The sequence below is a fragment of the Mastomys coucha genome, unplaced genomic scaffold, assembly GCF_008632895.1.
Source record: "Mastomys coucha isolate ucsf_1 unplaced genomic scaffold, UCSF_Mcou_1 pScaffold14, whole genome shotgun sequence".
In the NCBI taxonomy this organism is placed as follows: domain Eukaryota; kingdom Metazoa; phylum Chordata; class Mammalia; order Rodentia; family Muridae; genus Mastomys; species Mastomys coucha.
In genome coordinates, this window is record NW_022196896.1 from 77326205 (window position 1) to 77336126 (window position 9922).

At 36.3% G+C, this 9922-nt stretch overlaps 1 pseudogene; it reads left to right on the forward strand.

The window, feature by feature from the left end:
* The first annotated feature begins 7440 nt into the window (after positions 1-7440).
* On the forward strand, positions 7441-7969 carry LOC116089164 (annotated as a pseudogene).
* Positions 7970-9922: the final 1953 nt, after the last annotated feature.

A 9922-nucleotide genomic window follows, 5' to 3' on the forward strand; every position in this document is an offset into this window, starting at 1 on the left:
AACTCTATTAAAAAGGGGGAAAGAGATAAACAAAGAATTCTAAACTGAGGAAACCGGAATGGCAAGCACCTAAGGAAATGTTCAACATTCTTAGTCATCATGGAAATGCAAATCAAAACAACCCTGAGATTCCATCTTACATCAGTCAGAATGGCCAAGATCAAAAACTCAGGTGACAGCAGATGCTGGCAAGAGTGTAGAAAAAGAGGAACACTCCTCCATTGTTGGTGGGACTGCAAGCTGATACAACCACTCTGGAAATCAGTCTGGCTCAGAAAATTGAAGATAGTAGTACATGAGGGTCCAGCTATACTGCTATTGGGTATACACCCAAAAGATGTTCCAACATATAACAAGGACACATGCTCCACTATGTTCATAGCAGCCCCATTTAGAATATCTAGAAGCTAGAAACAACCCAGATGTCCTTCAACAGAGGAATGGATACAGAAAATGTGGCACATTTACACAATGGACTACTACTGAGCTATTAAAAACAATGACACTAAAAATTCTTAGGCAAATGGATGGAATTAGAAAATATCTCCCTGAGTGAGGTAGCCCAGTCACAAAAGAACACACATGGTGTGCACTCACTGATAAATGGATATTGGCTCAAAAGCTCTGAATACCCAAGATACAATTCACAGACCACAAGAAGCTCAAGAGGAAGGAAGACCAAAGTGTGGATGCTTCGTTTCATCTTAGAAGGGGAAACAAAAAATTCACAGGAGGAAATACAGAAACAAAGTGTGGAGCAGAGACTGAAAGAAAGGCCATCCAGAGACTGCCCCACCTGGGGATCCATCTTATATACAGTCACCAAACCCAGATACTACTGAGGATGCCAAGAAGGGCTTGTTGACAGGAGCCTGATATAACTGTCTCCTGAGAGGCTCTGCCAGAGCCTGACAAATACAGAAGCTGATGCTCACAGCCAACCATTGGACTAAGCATGGGGCCCCCAATGGAGTAGTTAGAAAGAGGACTGAAGGAACTGAATGGTTTTGCAACCCAATAGGAAGAACAACACCAACCATCCAGACTCCCAGAACTCCTAGGGACTAAACCACAACCAAATAGTACACATGGAGGGACCTATGGCTCCAGCTGCATAGGTAGCAGAGGATGGCCTTTTGGGTCATGAATGGGAGGACAGACCTTTGGTTCTGTGAAGGTTCAATGCCCCAGTGTAGGGGAATGCCAAGGAAAGGAGTAGAGAGTTGGTGGGTGGAGGAATACCCTCATAGAAACAGGGGTAGGGGAATGGGATAGAAGATTTCTGGGGTGAGGAAACCAGGAAAGAGGATAATGTTTGAAATGTAAATAAAGAAAATATCTTATAAAAGTGAAGAAAGAAAGAAAGAAAGAAAGAAAGAAAGAAAGAAAGAAAGAAAGAAAGGAAAGAAGGAAGAAAGAAAGAGAAAGAGAAAGAGAAAGAGAAAGAGAAGAGAAAGAGAAAGAAAGCAGAAAGTGGTATGAGAATATCAATGAGTTGGAGGGAGGAAAGAAGGAGAAACCATGTACTTACATTTAAATTTCAAAAGTCCTTTCCAAAGGCATTCAGGTTTATAAATCTGGCTAGCAAATTCACAATGAAGAATTCTATGAAAAGTAGCTTTTTAGGTCAATATAGATGAGTGTAATTTGAGTTTAGTCAATCATTCTATAGTAATAGAATATATCATATTAAAAACGGTGGTTATCGAAATTATCAAAGTTTAGTATTCCTTCATTATGTGAACACTGCCATCTCATTTTACAAAAGCATTTTGGCTTGTGCTATTTGAATCTTATTTATTTTATTAAGGGTCATATCTTACTATTAACATTTAATTAAATTTATATTTAAGAATGTTAATTTTATGAAGGATGATAAGAAAAAATACATATTGTAGTATTTGGTGAGTGTTAGTTCTCCTTTGAGAACTAAGAGAACAGTTGTTCCTCTCCAATACATCCTGCTTGGATTTTGTGCTTGTTAGAGATTGTAAAGTGGGACATATTCTTGCTTTTCTTTCTTCTGACTCATCCTAGGAAAACCACTGTCCAAAGAGTTTTAAAATACTTTAAATAAAATAATAGCAATCTCAAGAATATTGGTTTGTTAGGATATTCATCTGGACTAGTCCAATAAATCATTGCAAATGAAGAGTACTAAAAATTTCCATAGGCAAAGACTTTAATGAATATATTTCTTTGAATGTATTTAGACACAAAAATAAAATTAGTTTATGATTAATATATTTTTAATTCTTTAATAATTCTGGTGATATAACTCAGATTTAAATGTGGGTACTCAACAACTGAAAAATATAATTTTCTGCAATATTGAGAAGCATATAAATTTCCACCAAAATAAGCAATTAGAATTTGGGAACACAGAATTCCTGTAAATGTCAGAGGGATATAAAATCTGCCTTTACCTCCAGACTTACACCTATTAGATGAGCAATCTGTGCAGAGTGCTGTCTAGTGAGATAGGCCTCATGGACAAGCTCTGGGTTTCTTTGAGAGACAATGGCTCAAAGTATAGTGTGGAAAAGCAATGGAGAAATGTTTCTAATATCATCTTCAACTTCACTCCTACACACACATTCTCATAGGCTTGTCTTTCAACATATAATGCTCTGTACACATTCACACATGCACACTGACAACACACACACATTTTTCTTTATGTTTTGTGTTGTAGAGAAGAAAAAGAAAACTTAATCTGCAGTAAAATATCCCATTTTCCTTCCATCCCTTGTCTCTGCTTTCTTTTTCTTTTTTTTTTATTAGATGTTTTCTTATTTACAATATCTCCTTTCCCAGATTCCCCTCAAAAAAAAAAAAAAAAACAAAACAAAAACAAAAACAAAAAACCTTTTCTCTTCTCCTTCCATGTCTTCCTTACTTGGCCCCTGTCCTTCCTTCCCACCTGTCTCCCTATATTTCATCATCCTCCTTAAATTTTTCCTTCATTTCTCCTCCATTGTCTTTTCCTTTCCCCTATTCCTTTCTTCCAAGTATGGTTTATCAAAAATTTCAGCACAACACTGGAATAATTGGTATTATAGTCATGAGTAAAATGTGTAAAACTCAGTTATTGAACTGGAGAAGTTCCACAGAAAGAGTATAACCATATAACTATTATAATATCTGAGACATTTCAAATTCACTCAGTTATTGTCTGTTGTTACTTCCTTATTGCTTTTTAAATAGAACATGGATTTATTTATATATTTATAGAACAGATCTCATTCCAACAAATGTGGGGAGTTAATATTATGGGAAGCACAGATTTGGATAGTTATAACTTGACTTGGATAATTCATCATTGAATATTGAAATTTTGTACTAGAGAAATTGTTCAGTGGGATAATTAGCTCATGAAGAGGATATCAGTTCAGTTCCCAGCACCCACACAAGTTGGCTAATAATCTCTTGAACTATAGCTTTCTGAGTTTGCACACATGTACACATGCATACACAAAAATAAAAAGTACTTTAAGAGACATATTTGGCTATTTTACTATACATGTATACTTTATTTGCATATCCTAGCAATAATATTTTAATAAAAATAAAAGAATAAAAAGAAATACACTGAAATGTATCTATGCCAGATGTCTAAGCATCAAATATGTTCTACTTACAAATAATAATTACCAACTTTGGAATGAATTTTTGATAGCAAACCTAACAGTAGGTTTTCAATTATAAAAAAATATGTTTAGGATTCAGAAGAATATAAATGGATAATCATTGAAAAAATTCTCTAGTTTGTGAGGTGAAGCATCGGAAAAATTATGAACTTCAGACTGAAGAAAGACTGTGTATAAATGGAGTCTGTACTTTAATCAGTTTCTGTGCCATTACTGTACATCATTGAGTTTTCTAAATAATTAACTGTACTTTTCTCTGTCTCTAACATTTCATTATCTTCATCTTAAAGGTGTATTAATCCATTTACAGTACTAAGAAGAATCAAATGTGAATTTTCCTGAGACATACTTTAATATTATTTCTATAAAAATTTATTGAGATTTTTTGTGCTTTTGTTTGACATTTCCAGACAATATTGTGGATGCCAGCAAGTGCTGGCTGACAGGAGCCTGATATAGCTGTCTCCTGAGGGGCTCTGCCAGTGCCCAACTAATACAGAAGTAGAGGCTCACAGCCATCCTTTGGACTGAGCACAGGGTCTCTAATGAAGGAACTAGAGAAAGGACCCAAGAAGCTGAAGGGTTTGCAGCCCCTTAGGACGCACAACAATATGAACTAACTAGTACCCTCAGAGCTCCCAGGACCTAAACCACCAACCAAAGAGTACACATGGGGGGACTCATGGTTCCAGCAGCATATGTATAGCAGAGGATGGTCTAGTCAGTCATCAATGGGAGGAGAGGGCCTTGTTCCTGTGAAGATTTTATGCCCCAGTGTAGGGGAATGCCAAGGCCAGGAAGCAGGAGAGGGTGCGTTGATGAGCAGAGGGAGGGGTGGAAACCAGAAAAAATGATATCATTTGACATGTAAATAAAGAAAATATCTAATAAAAAAAAGATGTATTAGACTAACCATTTTGTTTTGAATCACCTCACAGCACCCTTTAACAACTATCTTTTCCCAAGATCTCTTTGATATCTCCACAGTGTGGCACTGAATTGGTCATGCTGTTTGCTTCTATCCTTTGTGTGTCAGCAGTCACCTTACATGGAGAGGCTTCAAAAGGTCTTATGTGGCTCGGTTGCCTTCACTCATTCTTCTACCAGTGTAGATAAACTGTCTATGCTGGAGTAGAAACTGAAGTATAGTAAACTACAGCCGAAACTTTCTAGATACCGCCCATGTGCTCAGCTGAAGTGTATGTACTAGGCGACTAGCAGACACACAAGTGAGGTCACCGAGGAGTGCTCAAGTCCTAGAGTGACCTAACTGGTACAAGGACGACCCAGTTTTGGTATTGACTGCTGTTTTTATGTTTTCTCTAGATATTTTAACACTTAAATATTATTTTTAAGGAATATTATAGAAATTAAGATTTATGCAAAAATACCCTTAAATGCTATAAAAAACTCCATCTACTTTAATTGAGTTCCTTAAAAATTAAAATGAAAATCCCTAATAACCATTTTTAAAAAATTGCATTTAATATTGAAGTTTCCATGTAAAACGAATCTGCGATGTGTCCACAATGATAACAGCAGCCGCTTACTGATTAGTATAAGTCTTGAGTGATGGGGAACACTAAGCCCCTTTGGGAACTGTGTCAATGGCAATACCTATTAATAATTACTGACAAATTAGCAGCCACCCAGAAGCTAGGTTTCTACTGACAACTGGTGAAAAATAAACACATGGTAGTTTGGCATTATCTTAATTTTTTTTTTTTTTTTTTGGTTTTTCTAGACAAGGTTTCTCTGTGTAGCCCTGGCTGTCCTTGAACTCACTTTGTAGACCAAGCTGGCCTTGAACTCAGAAATCAGCCTGCCTTTGCCTTCCAAGTGCTGGGATTAAAGGCATGCATGTGCAACCACTGCCCAGATGTTAATTTTCTTAAAGAGGTTGTTTCCCCATGATATAAAGGCAAATCTATTTCAATGAAGTTGGTACAGTTTGAAGTTTTCTTCAATTTGTATTATATCTTCCATAATTGTTTAAATATGGTTTTCTAACTTGGCAAAGATATCAGGAAAACTCTGGATAAACTCAATATGACACTGAAGTAAAAAGCAATTCCATTTCACAAGGATCTGTGTGTATAACTTTGTAAAAGAGAGTCTTCACATTAACTTTTCAAAGAAAGAACACTTCACACTCACACACCAATCCCACTTAAGCTTTTGTTTAGAAGATACTGTTGTTTAGTCCAATACCATGAGTGTTTCCTCTGAAACTTCATGGGAAATAAAACATGAGAGGATGCTGTCAACTATTTTAGCTTGGGCATCATAACTAATAAATGTCTCTTTGGTTTTAAGGTCCGTGCATTAGGTTGATATTTATCCTTGGTTCTGTGAACCTAACCATCTACCTATGTTTGTAAATTGCTATAAAGCCTTTAAAACTTACTTTTTCATGTCTAGCTAATTGCTAGAGATTTATTTCTTGCACATACATCCCTTTCTCTTTAGATCAAATGGTTGTGGTTGTCTTAATCAACATTGACTAAGGAGAACCTAATATTATTATTTCCTTGAGATAATATTGTTTATAAGTGTATATTATTATTTCTTATACCCTGAGATAAATATAACTCTGACCTGTTATTGTATAATCTCTTTGTAGCCATAGAAATTATTATAAAGATCCATAATTGGTCATAATGCAGACAATCACTGACTGTGGTTGTAAAGCTTCAGTTGCTGTATCTAGAAGGCTGGCCCCTAGACCTAAGATTCATTACAGAAGTGGGGCGGAAACATTATAAGAACTATAAGACCAGGATCTCTTTTGTGAAATAGTACCATCTAGATATGGCAGAAAAGGCTGACACATGAATTCTCATCCATAAGCTTGCATAAACAGGACCTACAAAATGACGATACCAGTAGACATGCCAACGTGCATGGTAGGAATTTCATAATGCCCCAGCCATAGATGGAGTGTTATAGTTAATCAGTACCTGCTGAGAGAATCAGCAATATTAAATCTCCTGGGAGTAAGAGAACTATCTTCAGGCCTGAAGTTAGCAGAAATTACTGTAATGAACACTCAGGAAAGCAACAATTATGAAGCTAATTTATATCTTTGACTTCATAACAAATAAATAGGTCTTCTCATTAAAAGAAGACATCAATATAAAATAGTAGTCTATAGTAAGAAAAAGTTACAAAAATAGCATAAATACTAATATTTACTAACAATAAGACTATATAAAGACTTCTTACATCAATACCAATAACACATATATATTTGTCAGGGTTCTCTAGAGTCACAGAACACATGGAATATCTCAATATACTGAGAGAATTTATTATAATGACTTACAGTTTGTAGTCCAACTAACTCAACAACGAGTTTCTATAAGTGGGAAGTTCAAACATCTAGCCATTAGTTCACACACACACACACACACACACACACACACACACACACACACACACGGCTAGTTGTTTCAGCTGGTCTTCTGTATAAGCCAGAATCCTGAAGAGGTAGGTTCCAACATAAATGTGGGCAAATAAGTGCAAGCAGCGAAGAGTAAGTATTCTTTATTCCAATGTCCTTCCAGCAAAAGTTGTGGGTCAGATTAAAGGTGTGTACCACCCTATCTGTATCTGGAGCTTGCTTTCTCCCAGCCTGATCTTGAACTCTGAGATCTGTTTGCCTTGGTCTCCTGGAATTACAGGCGTGTGCTGCCTAGCCTTGGACTAAGCTTTTAATCACCACTATGCATCAAGATCTATATGTCGAAGTTTGCTGTTGGTGCCACGGGGTGGCTGAATATCTTGATGGTAGGATAATAATGGTTCTTCCTGAAGACCCAAAGTATGCCTTGAAAAAGGTTGATGAAATTAGAGAGATGGTTGACAATGATCTGGGTTTCCAACAGGCTCCATTGATGTGCTATTCCAGAACTAAGACACTTCTCTTTATATCTAATGACAAAAAAGTAGTTGGTTGCCTAATTGCAGAACATATCCAGTGGGGCTATCGAGTTATAGAAGAGAAACTTCCGGTTATCAGGTCAGAAGAAGAAAAACTCCGATTTGAAAGGCAAAAAGCATGGTGCTGCTCAACGTTGCCAGAGCCTGCAATATGTGGGATCAGTCGAATAAGGGTATTCAGCGTGATGCAGTGAAAGAAGAAAGCTTCTCGCATGATTGAATGCTTAAGGAGTTACTTTATTTACGACTCATATTTGAGTAAAGAAGAAATCGCTTTCTCAGATCCCACTCCTGACAGAAAGTTGTTTGCAACACAGTACTGTGGCACTGGTCAGTTTCTGGTCTATAATTTTATCAATGAACAGAATACCACCTAATGCAGATCTGGCTTATTGTGCCAGAAGACATCTTCTGAAGAGAAAGGATTGGTTGCTGACTTTATCCAGGAATTAGGGCCAATTTTTTTACAAATGAACTCAGGACTGGCAACAACTGTATGGTTGTTCCATTTTCATAAAATTGCAAACAATGCAGTAATAACTTATTATTGTTTTGTTTTTTAAAAGAAGATATTTTATTATCTTTTACAGAAATTTATGATTGTATTTGATCTATAGTTATTTAGACATGTTTACATGAAGCAGATAATTGTTCATAGTGGACTGAAGATTAATGCAAGGACTATGGTCTCAGTGATAAGTATATTTTGAAGTTTTTAATATGGAAATACACCAGTGTAGCTTGGTACTGTATTTTTTTAATATTGATCTGCTGATACCAGTTAAAGGTTTAAAGATTGTATTTTCAAAATGAAAACCAGTGCTTTTGAGTTACCATTCAAATAGAGCACAGTATTACACACTTAAGAATTTGAAGTTACTAAAGTATACTCTAAGGAGACCCCACAGAAAAGGAGAGCTCCAGTGAAAGACCGTGTATAGTAGCAAGTGTCTCCATTGCTTATGTTTCCGACAATGATGGTAAAAAGGGAAGGTCTCTGTGTGGAGCCATAAATGACTAGAGTCACAAAGAACTACACATTAGTTGTAAACTAAATGTGGATGGCTTTGTATCTGCATCGTTATTCCTCAGAAATACTGCACTGAACATATGCCCTCATTATTGGACTTCATCTTGATACTTGTCTGTTCTTCCTGGTGCCCTCTGCTTTTAAAGGGTTATATGTCGAAAAACTGCTGTGGTCTTTTATGACCTGTATGCAATGTAGAATAAAATAATAAAATACTTGAAAAAAAATCTATATGTCAAGATCTACCCCAGAAGCCTGTGTCCTCCAGCCTCAAGATCTGGGTCACAGGCATGACCTCCATGTCAGAACTGTAGTCATTCCAGATGTACTCAAGTTTACAAACAGGAATAGTCATAACGATAAACAATCCAATTAAAATTAGACAAAATAAGAACAAATGAGAATTTTTCTAATAAACATATAAAATACCTTGCATCATTAATATTAAAGAAGTATAAATTAGAGCAGTAGTTTAAAATTCTGTATCTATTTGATTAACCCAAGTCAAATAAAGTAAAATAAATCTGTGAAGTTATAATCTCAGTGAATATTGTCTACCAGCCAACTGATGTAGAAAATGAAAAACTAACTTACAGATTTGGGTGTATATTCTTTACAAGAGAAGATACTAATGAAAAATAAACTTTAAAGATCAGAAGTTAGACTATATTCACACAACTGAGTTCTCCCTCCCTCCCTCTCTCTCTCTCTCTCTCTCTCTCTCTCTCTCTCTCTCTCTCTCTCTCTCTCTCTCTCTCTCTCGCTTTTTGAGACAGGGTTTCCCTGTGTATCTCAAGTTGTCCTGGAACACACTCTGTAGACCAGGCTGGCCTCAAACTCAGAAATCTGCCTGCCTCTGCCGCTCAAGTGCTGGGATTAAAGTCGTGCACCACCACTGCCTGGACCAATTTCTCAATGATAAATAGGAATAGACTACTGACAGAGAGGGAGGCAACAAATCAGGAAACATCCTAAGAATCCCAAGCACTGTAACTGGCCAAACCAAATTTTATGAAATTCATGAGATCTGTGAGATAAAAGTTATCTGTGAGAGTTTTCTATACAAATTCACAAACTGAAGTTTTTCTTGTTCTGTTTTTCACTGTGCTTAAAATAAATGTAAAATATTTGTGATGATTTTATCTCTATATTTCTAAATATGTTGTCTAGCCATTCTGTGAGTAATAGTAAATACTTTAGGAGCAGGGAACAGTGCATTCTTAGACAGGGTCCTAATATGTAGCCTTTGCATACTGTATTTTGCTCTAGATATGAAGGGAGCATTGGGATACAAACGGAG